Source organism: Anabrus simplex, chromosome 7 (assembly GCF_040414725.1).
Source record: "Anabrus simplex isolate iqAnaSimp1 chromosome 7, ASM4041472v1, whole genome shotgun sequence".
Lineage (NCBI taxonomy): Eukaryota > Metazoa > Arthropoda > Insecta > Orthoptera > Tettigoniidae > Anabrus > Anabrus simplex.
The window spans coordinates 280,530,465-280,550,271 of record NC_090271.1 but is presented as its reverse complement, the minus strand read 5'-3'; positions in this window follow the sequence as shown (position 1 = coordinate 280,550,271).

Below are 19,807 nucleotides of genomic sequence, written 5' to 3'. Positions count from 1 at the left end.
AACTTGATTTTTGAAGCGTTTTTATTCCATAGGAATACACTAATTATTTCTCTAAACTCTAGCAGAACGGCGTCGACTTGAACTGAAATTACTTCTCCACGTGGTCCGATAACGTGGTGCAGCACAACACGACGAAGGATATTCAGAGTAAGAGCTTCAGAACTTCAGATTAAGAGAGCGATTTTCTCGAAACAAGGCCTTTTTATATTATCAGCCTGGGAGGTGTGATTTTCAACGAGAACGGTAATTGGCTCATGGTCTCATTTAATTGGCTCAGACTATTCCAGAATCAGACTGAGTTGCGCGCGTGTGCGGTGGCAGTCACGTGGTTTACATTGACCTTGGCACAGTCTTGGCCGGTGTGTCACCCCTCTGAACGACGAAAAAACTCGTTCTTAGCTCGCCACAAGTTCCCAAATGACATGCTGCAGCTCCAAGCAGACAATAAAACTTTTCCTTTCCACTTGTTGAAATATTCATAATATCGCCAATTGTAACGGGGATAATATAATATAATATAATATAATATAATATAATATAATATAATATAATATAATATAATATAATATAATATAATATAATATAATATAATATAATATAATATAATATAACTAGCTGATTTACCCGTGCTTCGCTACGGAATTCTACATTGTATACAGAATTCTGGTTAGGTAGTATACACGTTGTCAGCAAGACTATTAAATTGCATAGCTCTTAACGTTACCCTAGCAACGCAACGGGGAAGTCACCAAACATCTTCTCTCATATAAAGACTGGGTTAGGGAATTTTCATTCTAATGGTAGGCCCGCTTGACTATCATCAGTCACAATTAGGTTGGAGAGATTTCATTATAATGGCAGACACTCACCCTCCACCACCCTTTTTACTTCCTCAGAAACACTGTCTTAGTTGTTTCCCCAATTGAAATGACCATAGGTCATTACAATGACGTCAGCAGGAATGGCGCGAATAAGAGCTATACTTTCATATGAAATACTCGATCAAATGAAAAACCACACATTTTCTCACTACGCTGCCGATCTAACAGTCCAAATTTCCACAGCTGGAATGGCCAAGCCGCAGACAGCCGTGATCCGTGAACACTCTTCATCTTTTTTCAGCAGGGCGATCGAATAGTGGATAGACCCAGGACAAAAACTATACCCTTTTATTAATCTGTTTCCTAGGAGTGCCCGATGAGTCGGAAAATGTCAATTCACTACACTGGCAGCGGAAAAATCTATCTGATTTAGAGGCAATTTTTTCCTCCAAGCCAGAGGAGTAAACCGCTCTTCACTGCCGATTGAGCTACTACTAAGTAAGCCTTTGCCTTAAGTTTGCACACTGGTCATTCAAAACAGCGTGTCAGAGTAGGGATCGAATAGCTGGAATACTGTGATGAACCAGTGTGCTCCGTACCAGCAGTATCAGAAAATGTGCGAACCAGAGGAATGGCATGCTAAAGAAGAACATTTTCTAACTCCCCATCTATTTCCCACCAATATTCAGTCAGGCTGGTATACTCCGTACGCAGCAGATTTCATAATATAATATAATATAATATAATATAATATAATATAATATAATATAATATAATATAATATAATATAATATAATATAATATAATATAATATAATATAATATAATATAATATAATATAATATAACTCATGGAGTTGAGTGACAGCATGAGAGAGAAAGAACATCACAACAAACAATTGTCAATGTAACGTTATTGCTGATCAATGTTATGCACTCCCGATATTGTAGTTCTAAACATTTAGTTTTCTTCCGACTCTGAAATACCACTCTTATCACAGTCGGTACGATAAAACTGAATTAAACATAAATTATCGGAAATTGTATTCTCTATAACTTTTGTTAAGTAGTGCTTTTCGATAGGACCAATAACACAGGGCATACTTTTTAGGCGCCTTCCCCTAAACTACAGTTTCATTCAGGGTGAATAAAATTTTGTATACCTTAGACTGTACTTTCTTATGCCCCGAAACTATATACTGATTTTCATTAAATTCTGCTAACCCATTTTTTCGTGGCCGGCGTTGATGTGGGCTTTGCAATGAAAATACAAATTCATGAATATCTGTGTTATCATAGCCGCTACGATTAACATGTATAAGATATAAATGATGGCAAATTTAATTCTGTATATAACTTGGTTATGTAATATTCATCGATAGGACCACTAATGATATAAATAATTGAAAATTAAATTTTAAGCCTTCCCCTAAACTACCATTTCACTCAGCGTGAATAAAATTATATATAGCCTCTCTCTCTTCAGCCGTTTTCTTGTGATACATGTACAAACATATAGACAGACAGACAGGCAGACAGACAGACAGACAGACATTACGGAAAAGTGCATTTCCTTGTTGCTGTGGACATGACTGATACAGAAATACGATTCTTTTCAAATTCTGAGCAATGTATAGACAAAACTCTTATTGTATATACATATAATATACAGTTATAAATATAAAATAATTATATATATTATTATTATTATTGTTATTATTATTATTATTATTATTATTATTATTATTATTATTATTATTATTATTATTATTATTATTATTATTATTATTATTATTATTATTATTATTATTATTAAACACTAACGATAAATGAGATTTATATATATTTGATATATTCGCCTTCATCATACTTATTGTACCGGGAGGTACACCTCTACGCCGCGTATTTATATCTTGCGCCAGTTAAAACTCCTCTACAGCAGAAAAACTGAACTTGAAACTAGACCTATTTAAACGTTTCCTCTGAAGATGTCACTACCGAAATTTTGTGATTATGAAATTGCCAGTGCTGTGTGAATTTCAACTTGTTTTTGTTTTCCGTTCATCAAGAAATTTGGACATTCTCTCAGAGAGGTCACTACAAAAAAACTATGATCATGCATCCTGGTGCAAAGTGAAGGAACTTTATTTCAAGAAATGTTGAGTTCATAAGTTTTCTCCTTACTAAATTTCGTTCATTCATTTGTGGGTTGGCAAGATTTATCCTTCCTTTCCGCCTGTTTTGAATTTAACCAATCAAGAATTTCTGTAATTAATTTCCAACCAATCACGTCTTTCTTCTTCGATTTTGAGCGTAAGCTTTGTATCCTCCAATAAAATTCTGTGGGTGTGTCTTGACTATTCATGAAAGGTCTCGAACTTTCCCCGAGGGTTTATAAACTGGGGATTTTCACGACTTTTGACCACTTGATCAACATCTAACTAAGTGTGTGCATGTGAACCAGGAGGCGGGAGGTGCCTCTTTCATCAGGCAGCAGGTTTTCTGCAAGGTAATGGCCGTTTAACATCTTTATTTCTTGCTAGCTCAGCAGTTTAACCCGCGGGAAAGGTCCGAAACTTTTACCATGTAGCGTACTCTTCTAAAAATGTAATTTTCTGCCGGCTTATGTAAAAACTTCATAAAATCTGTAACCGTAATTCGGGGATAGAGAGTGATGCACCCTGTCGAGTTCCCCTTCATTTTGGTTTGAGGTGACTACGGTTTGGTAACTGATTTTCTTCTCTCCCTTTTGTTTTAAATTTCTTTCTGATACGGGTCACCTCCATAGTTTTGGAATAGCCTGTGGCAGAATAATAGACTGTTAAGTCTGTTTAGAACATATCTCCTCTCCAGCTATTCGAAGGCCAGCACTGTGTTTTATTCGTTTTCCAGATCGAGGAGCCCTCAGATACACAAAATCATCGTTTGTGGCACTTCTGCCGTGCACGTCAGAATTTATCACCTCCGCTGTGCAGAACTTGGCCCGAAGACAGTTACTAAATAGACATATTCATCAGTGAAATTAAGCGCAGCCGCCTCTGTGGTGTAGTGGTTAGCGTGATTAGCTGCCACCCCCGGAGGTCCGGGTTCGATTCCCGGCTCTGCCACGAAATTTGAAAAGTGGTACGAGGGCTGGAACGGGGTCCACTCAGCCTCGGGAGGTCAACTGAGTAGAGGTGGGTTCGATTCCCACCTCAGCCATCCTGGAAGTGGTTTTCCGTGGTTTCCCACTTCTCCTCCAGGCGAATGCCGGGATGGTACCTAACTTAAGGCCACGGCCGCTTCCTTCCCTCTTCCTTGCCTATCCCTTCCAATCTTCCCATCCTTCCACAAGGCCCCTGTTCAGCTTAGCAGGTGAGGCCGCCTGGGCGAGGTACTGGTCATACTCCCCAGTTGTATCACCCGACCAAGAGTCTGAAGCTCCAGGACACTGCCCTTGAGGCGGTAGAGGTGGGATCCCTCGCTAAGTCCGAGGGAAAAACCGAACCTGGAGGGTAAACAGATAATGATGATGATGATGATGATGAAATTAAGCGCAGATAGTGTAAAGACAACGAACTATCCTTTTTTCTACATCGAAAATTTCTGACTGCTACTAATACTAAACTGTTTTCATTCCTCCCGTGAAGGGGGGGGGGACGGGCGTCTTAGACGGTGACGCCGTCTCTCAGGCCGGGAGATTTGTTCAATGAAGGAGATATTCCGAGAAGGTGAGAGGGTTGGCGGCCGTGGCCTATATTAGGAAGTGTCCCGCCATTCGCTTTAGTGCAGGAGAATGGAAAACCACGAAAAACCATTCTCAGGACAGCCGACGGTTAGGGCCAACCGTGAGGTCCAGCCCTCTCGCGTCTCCCGAATGCACCGTGGCCACCCCTTCTCTGCTCGGCTGACCGGTCAGAGTGCAGAGCTGTTGGACCACGGACCAGCCGTAGCCACTTATGGGCCAAGACCCACTCTGCATCTACCGACGAAATTTCTGAGACCTCTATTAGACAACATTGCTGAGAACCACTCAAGTAGAAAAGAGAGAGAGTTTTGAAACTTGATAAGAGCCAATCAATACGAAAGTTGTAACACTTTACTGATCTATCCAAGCAAGAAGGCACCGCTCTGTTAATAAGGAAGGCCCTACTGTAAATACTCGCAAAAATAATCAGCTCTTTTATTTGGGATAGGCCCTATAATTTGACATATACGGCCATGCGAACACAAGGGGCAAGAACGCGATCCTGGTGCTGAATGGTGAACTAAGATGCCGCGCGTTTTCATGAGTGCATTTCAAGGCCTTGTATTATAGCGTAGGCAACGGTTTTGCCACATAGCGCTGTGAGGAAATAATCGGAGCACTTCGGAAATCTTAGATAAGAGCTTTAGTTTCAAGCTATGACACGTCGTGTTGGTAGCACGCTGGTGTAGTGTATATTGCGGAATATCGTCTCGATCTCCTGAACCGAGACGTTGTCTACATAGATAGTTAGTTGTCTGCGAGACAAGTAAAATGTATACAACATAATTGTTTTTTTGTTTTTTTATATTTCTGGTGACAATCCACCAATTATGACATGTTTCATACTACCTTTTGGAGTTACCCACTACGCGTCTCTTACCCATCGTATCACATAGAGTTACGATTATTTATCAGGACAATAGTTCGTATCCGTTTACATACACCCCATTATTTTGTGCCTAAAGCAGTGTTACCCTTGGATATATATATATATATAAAGTGTTCTACATTATCCCAAGATATCTGACTGGGCAAAAATTAAAAGGAACCCAGCAAACCTTTCACTAAGAAGAAGAGACAAGTAAAGGCCTATGTATACATGGTCTTTTCAAGTACTAAATTGACAGAGGAGCAGCAGTTCAAATAGTGCCGCTAGATGTCAGGCTATTCCTCAGTACGATTCTAATTGGCATTACGAGAATATCTTGCACACAAAACCAAATTCTTTCATCATCTTTATATCATCATCATCATCATCATCATTACCACCATGTCACTGGTTTCTTCGAAGATGCAGGCGATTCGTAATACCTGCGTTGCTGTTGAGACGAAGTCTCGGTTCACTCCAAAGTCTCGGACTCACCATAAAAGCACATTATTTTGAAAGAGAAATAATTGTGTTTTGAGTAGAAAAGTGATATTTCTATGACGTTTAATGAAGAAGAATAAATGTACCACACAGTAATTCAAGAAGAGCTCATACGAGTCACACCTGTTCGACTGGTAAGTTCACGTATTGGTAGAAATGAGAATACTCATCCTGCCCCAACTTGTATTCACCAACCAAAGTATCTCAACTTTATCCACACAAGCCTCTCACCATATTAAATTATACCACTACATTTTACCATCTCACTATATTAAATTATGTCATCATGGTTTGCTATTAGCTTTTTCCCTTATCACCTACTCATTTTTAACAATCATTCTCTTCCTTGCTTACTAACCAGATACCCGCCTCATCTTAAATACAGCCTTCCAATACCATCTAATGGCAGTAATTAATATACACACTTCACTGCCTAATAATTTAACTACTTAATCGCTCTTATCTCAGTTACAAGTAACACACACCCTCCACTATTCTCATGTGCTTAAAATTAACTTACTGCTGTTGCTTGTTTTTTTTAACTCTTGTCATTACGCCTACGTCCAATTTACTCGTCTTATCCCACATTTCTTTTAGGCTCAAGCTTCTCCCTTTTGTCAAGGCAGCTCGTGCTTCTGCTTTCTCCCTCCAAGCCGTATTTTCACTTCGTTTATGTGCACTTGTCACATCTTGTGCTTCCTCCCCCACCCCCATTCACCCCCTGTAACTTATTTTCTTCTCTCGCACTGATCACCGTCCTCATCTCCTTAAATATTGCCCTGGTTCCCCTCCTCATCTCAGTTGCTGCTTCCCTGGCTCCTTCTATGATCAATTAGAAGATAGCATGCGCGACCTCCTCTATTCTGTTACTTTCTTCTTGCTGCAACCTCTCTTCCAATGCCCTATTTTCCTTGTTTCTTCTTTATCCCCATGCAGGTCTGCACCAACTTTACTGTCTCTAATTAGCCTTTCTACCACTCTCTTCCCCATTAGCAATTCGTTCTTCATATTCTCCTCCATTTCACGCAATTTCGTTACTGTCCAAAATCTGGTCCATTGTCCATTGGTTACCACTAATAATTAACCCTTAATGTAGGCTCTTAACCCTTGCAATCTAACCCGGACCAAAGGTTTCTTCAGAGTGTTTATATTCTTAATCCCTTCTGTTCCCATGTCTCTTTTAATCCAAATTTTTGTCCTCCGTATATTATCCGCACCTCTTATCACCATTTCCGCCATCAGAATGGAAAACAACTTCACTTTTATCGGCCTATTACCCAGTGCTTTACCTATCCTTTCCACATCGTCAACATCAGCTTCACTAAAGTTAATTTTCATCATTTTTGGATGAATTCACAACTTTTTAGATAGTCAGCACTTTGTTCTCTCCTTTTTCTTCCGACACTCCATATATAAATAAGCATTTCTTCCTGCGTTCTAGGCTACCGTCTTCTATTTCTGCCTTCAGTTTCACCATATCTTCCTCCATCTCAGTTATTTTCACCTTGAGTGGTATAATTTCTCTCTCGTTGGTTTCCACTTTGGTCATTGTTTCATCTGTTTTTCCCTGTATCAATTGCCTCATATTTTCAAATTCTTTCACTTGTTCCTTCATCATATTTTAATCTGCTCAAACGGGCATACTTCTTCCACAATTTCTTTAACCACCCTTCTTATGACCTCCACGTCTTCCCAGCACTTTTATATACTGGTATTAAAGATGCCCTTCATAAAAATATCACGATCTATAGGTATGTTAATAACGTCAAAACATTATTATATGAGTTAGAACAGAAAGATCATTATCTTACCCTAGGTGGATTCCTGGACATACCGGTATTTTAGGCGATACAAAAGCAGAACAATTGGAGAAGGAAGCGGCTTCAGGTACAGTATCCGTAATTAATATTGCAATCCCCTTTAATGATTTCTACCCCCTTAATTAAGCAACACAGCCATCAGCAGTGGAATGATATTTGGCAATCATCATCCAGAAGAATTTTTTTCTGCAAGTTGCTTTACCTTGCACCGACACAGATAGGTCTTATTGAAACGATGAAACAGGAAAGGGCTAGGAGTGGTAACGAAGCGGCCGTGGCCTTAATTAAGGCACAGCCCCAGCATTTACATAGTGTGAAAATGGGAAACCACGAAAAACCATCTTCCGGGCTATCGACAGTGGGGTTCGAACCCACTATCTCCCGAATACTGGATAGTGACCGCACTTAAGCGACTGCAGCTATCGAGCTCGGTCCATAAGAAAAGGAAGATATTATTATAATATTCAATTCTATGTATGCCCTAAACCATGGTATTTCACAGGCCATTATATACGAAGACATATATCAAATCTTATACGCTTAAGATTTAATCACGTACTAACTCCAAAATATAAACAAAGATTTCATCTTCAAGATTCCTCTACGTGTATATGTGGTGATATTGAGTGTGACACAAATCATATATTTTCAATGTAAATTATACGAAGTTCCTCGTCAACAATTTATCCAGAAATTAATGAAGATACATATTCCATTTCCATCAAGTATCTCTTGTTTATTATATCAACCTACTACTACAATAAATAAGGCAATCAATTGAGCCCTTATTGAAGTGCCCATTTAATTAATCAGTCATTTATTCGAATGTACAGAGAATATTTCATTTTATTAAGTGCTAATTCTGGCAGGAAGCATCTACATTCAGCAGCCCAAGTCGCAATTTCTGCAGGGAGCTTGGAGCGCGGATTTGTTTGCTCACCACCTAATTTTGGAAGGTGGAATTTCGACATGACGCACACAAAGCCGAACAAGGGGACAATAGAATTCCAACGGACAACATTTTGGACGCCCGGGCGAGAGGCTAGGGTAGCTTATAAGAAATGTTTGAAGTAAGCGTCAGGTACGCGATGCGTCGAGCCAATGAAACGATAGAGCCACCATCGATATGGCTAGGCATTGGTCTAGGGAAAAAATGGCCCCAATCGAGGATACGACGTCGTCTTCGAGGACGAGTTAATAAAAACGATGACCGCGTCAGTTAGTTACCCTATTATTCGGCGAGATTCTGTGCAGGTAACATCGTAAGAAGAAGTTTTTATTTAAGCGAAGGATCGTGTGGGGACTCGTAAGATTTTGTTGGAAGACGCACAGTCTACATTTGATATACTCAAGTTTTCTAATACTGGGAGAATGGCATTTAACTTACGATTACCAAAGGGACAGAACAGTTCCATTTAATTATTTCAAAGTGCATTCGTAGCCTGCCTGTGTAAATCGATTTCCGAGGGCATAAACTTTACCATTTCCAGTTCAGCCGTGTAAAATATGGGAAATATTTAACCTAGTTACGGGTGTAGATAAGAGAAGCGGTTCCGCGACTGAATGGGAACTGGTTTCACGATCGGTGGAATTTACTCCCGGCTGTAGTATTCTAGTAACTAGCCGGTTGATCTTGACCTGATTTCTACATCGTGAACGAGGGGATGTTTTAGACGACATCCAGAAGCAGAAGTACCAACGGAAATACGGCATCACCTTTCTACCCCTCGATGGAGACAAAAGGACTGATCCAAGTCTTTTCTGAAGGCAGCATTATCATCGATATGGCGGGCTGAAAAGCAAGATGTGATCGGCTGTCTCCTGAGGACGAGCGGCCACAAGTCAAGATAACAGATGAGTACAGAGTTTTAATGTAATTATGTGAGTGTGAACGTGTTTAATGTTGCAAAAGGGGATAGGTTAGTTTGGTATTTAATTTCTGTAGATGTAGCTATGTTTGGAAGGACTACGTCCTATTTAAAGTAAATGATAGGAAGCTTGTAAATGTAAATATAATTGTAACATAAATGTGGACCGTTTGCATGAGGTCGCAGCTTGCTTTCTTACACTTTATTCTGATTTATTTAGCTGAGTGGTTAGCGTCATTTCTTTTACGAGTCAGTTCTTTTCCTTATATATTTATTTTGAATTTGTATTGTTTCGATATTTGAGACGCAGTGTACGTCTCGGGGCTTAATTGTAAATGTAGATTAGGATTCAAATTAAAGTCAGGAAGGACTAGATTAATGTATTATTAAAGGGAGCTCAAAGTGTACGGAAACATGCCGTCACGTTCTCTGAGATTTATAGCATGCTGTGTGAATGAGTGTGTAAGACGGTGGAGTGTGGTTCTACGAAGTTGTTAGCGTCATCTTCACGACTATTTTGTATATCTAGGTTGTAAATTAATTATTGATTCACGAGTTCCACGAACGCAGTTTCGTATTTCAAGTTCCGAATATTAGAATAAATTTTCTGTAAAATGTATTATTGTTGTTGTTATTAGTAGTATAATTGGATGGTTCTGCCGCCTCCTCCCGCGGGAAATTAGAATTTTTGGCGGGAAATGTGAATTTTGGGGGGAAATTTGAATTTTGGCGGGAGATTTGAATTTGTAAACAAAGCCACGTGCTTTTTGACAGCTGTCATCGACAACAACGCATCGCTAACCTCACTGCTGCCATCTTGACGGGCCTAAACCTCAGTAGTGCCAACTTAACCTAACTAGCGCGAGGTATACAAAGCCACGTGTTTTTTGACAGCCACGTGCTTTTTGACAGACAACAACGCTTCGCTAACCTCAGTACCGCCATCTTGACGGGCCTAAACCTCAGTAGTACCAACTTAACCTAACTAGCGCGAGGTAAACAAAGCCACGTGTTTTTTGACAGCCACGTGCTTTTTGACAGACAACAACGCATCGCTAACCTCAGTACAGCCATCTTGACGGGCCTAAACCTTAGTAGTACCAACTTAACCTAACTAGCGTGTGGTAAACAAAGCCACGTGCTTTTTGACAGCCACGTGCTTTTTTGACAGCTGTCATCCGCCATCTTTAAACTACAGAGCACTGTGCTGCCCTCTTTATCGTAGTAGATGTAAAATTCGTCACCTGTCATCGGCAGTGCTGCCATCTTGGGGGGCCTAAACCTTAGTGCTACCAACTTAACCTCACTAGCTCGAGATAAACAAATCCACGTGCTTTTCTGACAGCTGTCATCCGCCATCTTTAACCTATAGAGCACAGTGCTGCCCTATTTAGCTACTTACCTTTGAAATGTGGTGGCGGATAATTTGAAAAATGCTTTTTGACAGCAGCCATCTTGCATCGCAAACCCCAGTGCTGCCCTCTTTAGCTAGATACCTGTGGTGGCAGACAATTCCACGTGACAGCAGCCATCTTTGAGCACAGCGCTGCCCCTCTTTGTGGCGGCGGGAAATTCAACGTGCTCTTGTTTGGAAACAAATTCACGTGCTATTTTCTGACAGCTGTCATCCACCATCTTGCATCACAAACCTCAGTGCTACACTCTTTAGCTAGATACCTTTGAAATGTGGTGGCGGCAAATTCTACATGCTCTTGTTTGGAAACAAACCCATGTGCTTTTCTGACAGCTATCATCCGCCATCTTTAATCCAGAGAGAACAGTGCTGCACTCTTTAGTTGAAATGTGGTGGCGGCAAATTCCACGTGCTCTTGTTTGGAAACAAACCTATGCGCTTTTTTGACAGCTATCATCCGCCATCTTTAATCCAGAGAGCACCGTGCTGCCCTCTTTAGCTACTTACCTATGAAGTGTGGTGGCGGCAAATTCTACGTGCTCTTGTTTGGAAACAAATTCTACTCGCTCTTCAGCTGTCATCCACCATCTTTAATCCAGAGAGAACAGTGCTACACTCTTTAGTTGAAATGTGGTGGCGGCAAATTCCACGTGCTCTTGTTTGGAAACAAACCCATGTGCTTTTCTGACAGCTGTCATCCACCATCTTTAATCCAGAGAGAACAGTGCTGCACTCTTTAGTTGAAATGTGGTGGTGGCAAATTCCACGTGCTCTTGTTTGGAAACAAACCTATGCGCTTTTCTGACAGCTGTCATCCGCCATCTTTAATCCAGAGAGAACAGTGCCGCACTCTTTAGTTGAAATGTGGTGGCGGAAAATTCCACGTGCTCTTGTTTGGAAACAAATTCTACTCGCTCTTCAGCTGTCATCCACCATCTTTAATCAAGAGAGCACCGTGCTGCCCTCTTTGTGGTGGCGGATAATTTGAAAAATTCTTTTCGACATGCAGCCATCTTTAATCCAGAGAGAACAGTGCTGCCCTCTTTAGCTACTTACCTTTGAGGCGGTTAATTTGAAAAATTCTTTTCGAAGAGCAGCCATCCTTAATCAAGAGAGAACACTACTGCCCTCTTTAGCTACTTACCTTTGAGGCGGTTAATTTGAAAAATTCTATTTAACAAGCTGCCATCTTTAATGAAAAAGAGCATCGTGGTGCTATCTTGCGGGTAAATTTTACGTCACAGCTGTCATCCACCATCTTGCATTGCTAACCTTAGTGCTGCCCTCTTTAGCAACTTACCTTTGAAAAAAATGACAAACTGTCACCCGCCATCTTGCATCGCAAACCTCAGTGCTGCACTCTATGTGGTGGCGGATAATTTGAAAAAATCTTTTTGACAAGCAGCCATCTTTAATCAACAGAGCACCGTGCTGCCATCTTTAGCTACCGCCATCTTACATCGCTTACCTCGCTGCTGCACTCTTTACTTGAAATGTGGTGGCGGTAAATTCGAACAAGTTTAATCACGCATCGGGAAAGCTAGAGTAAGCACGTGCTGCAGTGATGACGTCATCATGCATGTTTAGACTTGTCCGTTTTCTTAAGAGTAAGTCGGTGTAAAGGAATGCAATAAGTATGCATCATAAAAACAAGAGTTTACATGTGCTGCAGTGATGACGTTATTGTGCATGTTTAAACCCGTTCGTTGACTAAAAGCTTTAGTCTTCGAGAAACAGTGATAGAGTGTAGAGTGCAAACATGACGAAAACATTAATAGTTGATGTGCAAGGCTTTAAAGTAAACGGAAACAAATTTGTGTTTAAAGAGGTGGCTGTGTTAGATTGCAGTGTGTTGTGGGCTCCAAAACTTGTTAGTTTAGTATTTAGTCCACCGTTCCCTTACTGTTTGCAAACAGATGAAGATAAAAAGCAGACTCAGTGGATTGAAAACAATTTAGGTTTGAAGTGGGAAGAAAAAGGAATACCTTATCGTTTTCTACCTTTAATGATGAATGCACATTTGTCAAGAGCAGATCTTGTTCTTTTAAAGGGTTGTGAAAAGAAAGAATGGTTGCGTGATTTTCTACCATCATCATGTGAAATTATCGACATGCATGAATTGGGGTGCCCATCATTTAAAACTCTTCCGAAAGAGCATAGTAGAGAAACAAGTAAACAGTCTTTACAACATGTATGCATGCTCTTTGATTGGTTGTGTCGCAGTGCATGCCGCGAAGTGAACAACATATGTAAACTGCAGTGTCGAAATAACCTTAGTGTAAAAGAAACATTTGTAGAGTAAAGACATCATGTCATTTCTAACAGATACTAAGTGTAACGCAGTTGAAAAGGCGATCGTAAAGTTTTATGCATGCAAGAAGAAACTAAACACTTTTACTGAAGAAGAGTTAAATGCATTACCAAAGGCACTTTTGGTTAATGTAGCTGCGAATGCTGTAAAGAAGATTTGGGATAAGGTGCCTCGTGAGTGGACTCAAGATCCTGTTTTGTCAGAGCTTCAAACGTGTAGTTTACATCATGAACACGTGAGTTTAGCTAGAAGACCTTCTGTGAGACAGTGCCGTACATGTCAACTAATTAAACTGTATCACGGACCTAAAACTAACGAGTTGTCTTCGCTTATAAACACTCATCATGGCTGTGGAGAGAGTAAACAAGGAAAGGGTGAAGAAACGTGCTGGGAGAAAGATGAGGAAGCATGTTGGGCGTGGACTCATCAATAGAGTGATTGATCTTCTTTTCTTCGTGCTTCATCTCCCCTGCGGCCCTAGAACACGTTCGCCTGACACGTAGTTACATGCTGCCTGCATAGAGTATGTCGTGTAGCTGTTAAAATCTGCTTCGTAAAGTTATGCTGTGTGTGTGTGTGTTATTACCTAGTGCTTTAGCTGCTCAGAAGAATATAGCAGCACTTGTCGTTGTTGGTGTAATAAAACGAAAACTGAGTGTCAAAGACCGTAAAATAAACAAAGGATAAAAATGTATATATATATTCTAAAATAAATATGAATTGTCAAAACATATTACAGGTGTTGTTTAATCCTACAGCATGTCCTAGTGACTTAGAAGAAAGGAAACGTAGAGGATTAAAAGAAAACACACATAAGATTTAAAGTACATCCTCTTTATTAATCCATGAATTAAAGCAGTTATTAAAACCAAGCCATTTAACATACAGTTTATTGCCACGACGTCGAATAACACGTTCAACTAAATAGTGATCAGGGTATTTTGTTTTCTGCAGTTCTTCGATGTAGAATCCTCCTTCAATAGGCTGTCCTCTGAGATCGCGAAGTAAATACGTAACTGGATTAGTAAGCTTAACACTTCTGATTTGAAAAATTTCAGTTCTCCAGTTAGGTGTGTATCCTTTTGCAAAGATAGACTTGTGTTTGCTGATGCGAACAAAATCACCTTCTTTAAAGCGATGGCGACGTGGATCAGCTGTTTTAATTACAAGATGAATAGCATTTATACGAGGTGTATTCTTTGTAACAAGACGTGGCTTTGTTCCGATAGTGCGATGAGGTGTATCGTTGTAGGTAGATAAAAGTCTAGGTAGCAGATCAATCCAACGATATGAACCTTGCGCTGTAAATTCTCGCCACATCATTGTTTTGAGTGTACGATTAAAGCGTTCTACAACACTTGCCTTGAGATTGCTGAACGTAGAGTAGTGTTGAATGCCAAGTAACTTGAGGTAAGAAGAAAAATCCTTGTTGTAAAACTCTTTACGTTGATCAGTTTGAAGAAGCCTTGGGCAGCGTTTCGATTCTTCAACAATATGTTTAAATGCTTCTTTAACTTGAGCTGCTGTTTTATAACGCACGGGTTGTGCAAAAGCAAACTTCGAGTACACATCGATAACAGTAAGTAGATACTTATAGCCCTTATTACTAGAAGCATATGGAATCATTTCTACTAAGTCTGCTTGCCAGAGATCATCTTTTCCTCGTGTAATAACGCGTCTGCGACAGTAGGTGCGACGTGCTGGTTTATGTAACTCATGTGCGATGTTTACCTTTACAGGTGAGATCTTCTCTTGACGATCCATTACAAAATAATACCGACATAACGTAGTTCTCTTTCTATTTCTAGAATTTCTGATCCGTGACCAGTGTGACCAGCCTCTTGCGATGCTCTTAAAAGTTGTAATCGTTCAACGAGTAAGTTTGGGTCATTCCAGTATCTTACATCCACATACGGCAACAAAGGCTTGTAGATAACGTCTAGACTACGTGCAGTCGGAAACAGCTTAGAAATAAACACACGATACTTGTAACTCTTATTCGCATTTACAGCTTCTGTTCTCTTGTAATTACGTCGTGTTGCGTCAGTAGCAAAAAGTATTGCTTTATATTTTTTAAGATCATCTTGTAAAATTATATCCTTGTCAGGTATTCGTGAGAAAAGAAGTTCTAAGAGTCCTTTCGTAGGTTTATAGGTAACACCTTTTACAATGAGTTTGTTGCTATTAATCTTAACATTTGAATTTCCTATCCGGAAACAGTCATCTTCGTAGCGAATACCGTAGGTAGTGTCAGTTTGCCCTGTAAAAAGTTTTTCTATATAAGGTGCAAAGAGAGATCCATAGGTATCTTGAATAAAAGTTCTAAACTGATTGCGATACTCTGGTGTAATCATAACCTCAGACAAAGATTGTAGATTTTGCGTCGATGTAGTAGGTGTTTCAGCAATAACATCTGTAGTTAAAAACTCAACACGCTTAGATGGTGATGTATCATTAAGTTCTTCTTCTTCTTCTTCTTCTTCTTCCTTATCTTCCTCTTCCTCTTCTTGATCTACATCCTGCTTCTTCTCTTCCGTATCTTCTTCATGCTTTTCTTCTTCATGCTTCTCTTTATGATATGATGTTTGCATAGAAGCAAAACTTGAAGTAGACTGCGGTAATGAAGTAGAATTAAAAATTTCTTTGAGTGGTGTACTTAGTTGTGTTTTTAAAAATAAATCCGTGTCTGCTTGAATACGTTTAAGCTCTTTAAATTTCCGTCGAATATTGTTTCGAGCTTGGATGATATGTTTTGTGATCTCCTTACTAGATGTTAACATGATGATGGTTTTTAATCAAGTAGTTACTGTAATTCTGTGTTAATGCATATAAAATGATCGAAACCCATGCGATATCGTCCATGCTGTACATCACTTTCTTTATCAATAACTAAAAAGCTGTAACGGTGTAATGACCAACATTTAGCACACATACGTTTAAAGTCATCGAATGTCATATCAGTGTTAACATGATCGTTATACACATGTCGCATGTTGCGCTCATCTTGCCGAAAAAGCACAATAACATTTGCGTTGTCGCGTATCAACTGCTTAGGCACACGAGAATAGGTTTGGCACAAATAGATGCAATCAACATATTTATGCCGACCCATACTAAAGAATGCACGAATAACGTTTTGCAGTTCTCTTGCGACATCATCAAAGATCATAAGAGAATTAGGAAGCACATCGTCTGGTGATGGTACTTGCTCATGTGAATTAAATTTAAAATATCTTATTCCATCTTTAACTAGATCGTGCATTACAGTTTGTAGAATAGTATATAACGGCTGATAGAGTGACTTTGCGAAAACGTAAATATTCTCGAAGCGTACACCATTTACAGAAGTAATAAGTGTGAGTAAAAGATTTGTTTTACCGCATCCCGACGGACCTGATATAATACATCGAACAGTAAAAGGAAACAACGTTCCATGACGTTTTCTTGTAGTTGTACTAGAACTAGGTAAGAGATGTGGTACAATGTCGGTAACAGGTAGCGTGTCTTGCTGCTTTATAATCTTCATGATAACTGAATCATAAAGTACGTAATAGTAATATATATATTAAACGAAAGAAGAGGCAACGGTTAGTTTATGATTTGCTCTTGACTAGTAAAGTCGTGTCCAGCATGGTGAAACAACGATATCCAAACGACATGAAGAAGAAGAAGAAGAAAGTAAAAACTGTTGGATGGAAAGATGTTATAAAGGCTGCGCATAAAGCTATTCGAGGGGAATACAATCCTCGTGTAGCTATTACTAAGGCGTTACGCGCAGCAAGAGCGAGAATTTCTCCAAAGTGCAGAGCAATATTTAGTAAACGTGCACGAATTATTCCTGTACCAAAACGAGGAGGATTTCTTCCTGCGCTGTTTGCTGGCTTAGCAGCTTTAGGGTCATTGCTAGGTGGTGCTAGTGCTGTAGCGAGAACTGTCAAAGCTGTAGAAGAAGTGAAACAACAGTTGAAAGAGAGTGAACGTCATAACAAGACGATGGAGGCAATTGCGTTACGAGGCAAAGGTGTGAACATGAAGCTAGCGCCATACAAGAAAGGGCTTGGTATCTACATTTCTCCAAAAAACGTCTACTGAATGCACAGCCATATCGAGCTCTAACGCATGATGAAGTTTTTACGTTTGCTAAACAACTAGGAATTCATTATTTTCGAGGAGTGTATATGCGCGATCAACTACCAGTGCGCCCACGTGAACGTGAAAGTGCCGTAATTAACTTGGACGACAGTCGTGGACCTGGAACTCATTACGTTGCTTATGTAAAACGTAAATCTAAAGTATGGTATTTTGATAGCTATGGAGATTTACCTCCTCCTTTTGAGCTCATACGTTATTTCAGAAGCAGTGCAGACATTGTTTACAATAAAAACCGTGTGCAAAACTTTAATACACGCATGTGCGGACGATTATGTCTTATGTTCTTATATCAAACCCAGACAGTAGAGAAAGTGCATTAGTGTCTACGTGATGACGAACAGTGAAAGAACGTTTGCTGTACGTGGAGAAGGACCTGAAACAACCGTCTATTTTAATCCACCAATCGAACTTGGTTATCAGCCGCATAGTCTTGGACTAGTATCGTGTGAAAGCTACAATAAAATCTATAATGTGCGTGATGGTTTAAACAAGTTCTATTACGATGAGTATGTGCTAACACTACCCTCAGGTAGTTATACAGTAGACGATATTCACGACTATATTGAAAGTACGTTAATTGATCAGTTTGGGGAAGATAGTTTTCGTAATCATAATTACAAGTTCTCAATCACTATAAGCAACATTACACATAAATGTGTTATTGAATCATCATTTAAGATTGACTTCAAATCACAACCTGATTCGATTGGACCACTGCTTGGATTTTTCGAGGGAGCTCCTACCGAACGTACGTTACGAGTCTGATCAACCTATAAAACTCTTCGATGATTATAATGTGAACATTACTTGTAATATTATTACAGACTTGAATAGTAATCTACAACCTTCGCACGTCCTGCACGACTTTATTGTTACAGAGGAACGTGGATATACTATTTGTGAGAAACCAGCAGTAGTTCTTTATCATCCTGTGTCTGTAAAACACATTAGCATCATTACTCTTAGACTTGTAAATAAACATAATCAGCTTATTCATTTAGATCAGCACGCGTACGTAGCTTACAAACTACATCTTAAACCAGTATGAAAACCATCTATAAAACACGGTGTACATTCCGAAGACATACTACATGTGTGCAGAGACTCATCGAGTTAACAGATACCCATAAGCAGATACTCCAAGATTTAGGATATACACTACTACAACAGAATGGAATAAATGCTAGACATTACGAATACAGTAGAAAGTCGTGAAGGTGTAGTACGAAGTGAGCTTCATTCCTATCAACCTTTTACGTTTGGATTAAATAACAATGATGAAATTCATTTTATTATTAATCAACAAGATGTTTACACCTTACCGCACGAAAGCTACCTCTATATTGAAGGACGATTAGAAAAGTCTGATGGAAGTGGACCAAGCACTTCACAACTAAACAACCATGCTCTAGCTTTTCTCTTTTCTGAAGCGCGATATGAAGTAAATAATGTTGAAATAGATCGAACGAAGAATGTTGGTATTACAAGTGCAATGAAACTCTACCCTTCTTTCTGTGATGAAGAAAGTAATCTTTTGCGGATGGCTGGATTGTGTCCAAAAGCTACTAACAACTGGATGATTAATGAGGATGGAACTTTTACGGGTATGTTATCACTGAAACATATTTTTGGATTCACAGAAGACTTTACACGTATTATAATCAACGCAAAACAAGAGCTTATTCTAATCCGTGATCGAAGTGATTACAATTCTCTTAAAGCAGTAGAAACACCTGTAGAATCGAAAATAACACTGCATCGTATACTGTGGCGGATTCCACATGTAACCTTATCTGATCGTGAAAAACTTCGATTGCTCAAGATTGTAGAAAATGATACACCATTACCTATACGTTTTAGAAGTTGGGAGCTGCATGAATATCCTGTGTTACCACCTACAAACAAGCATAGCTGGGCTGTTAAAACATCACGTTTTACTGAGAAGCCCTTGTACATTATTTTTGGATTTCAAACTAATCGTAAATTCAGTCACGAAAAAGATAGCTCACTGTTTGATCACTGCAAATTAAGACACGTTAGACTATATCTCAACGGAATTACGTATCCCTACGAAAACATCGACATTAACTTTGAGAAAAATACGTTTGGGATGCTCTATGACATGTTTTGTAAATTTCAATCATCGTATTATCAGAAAGAAGATCGTCCGCTATTTACACGTCAAGAATTTAAAAATAAAGCACCGATTGTAGTTATAGACTGCTCTTATCATGAAGAATCTATAAAAGAATCTCCAGTTGATATTCGTTTAGAATTTGAAACATCTGAAAACATCCCTGCTAACACAGCAGCCTATTGTCTTATTA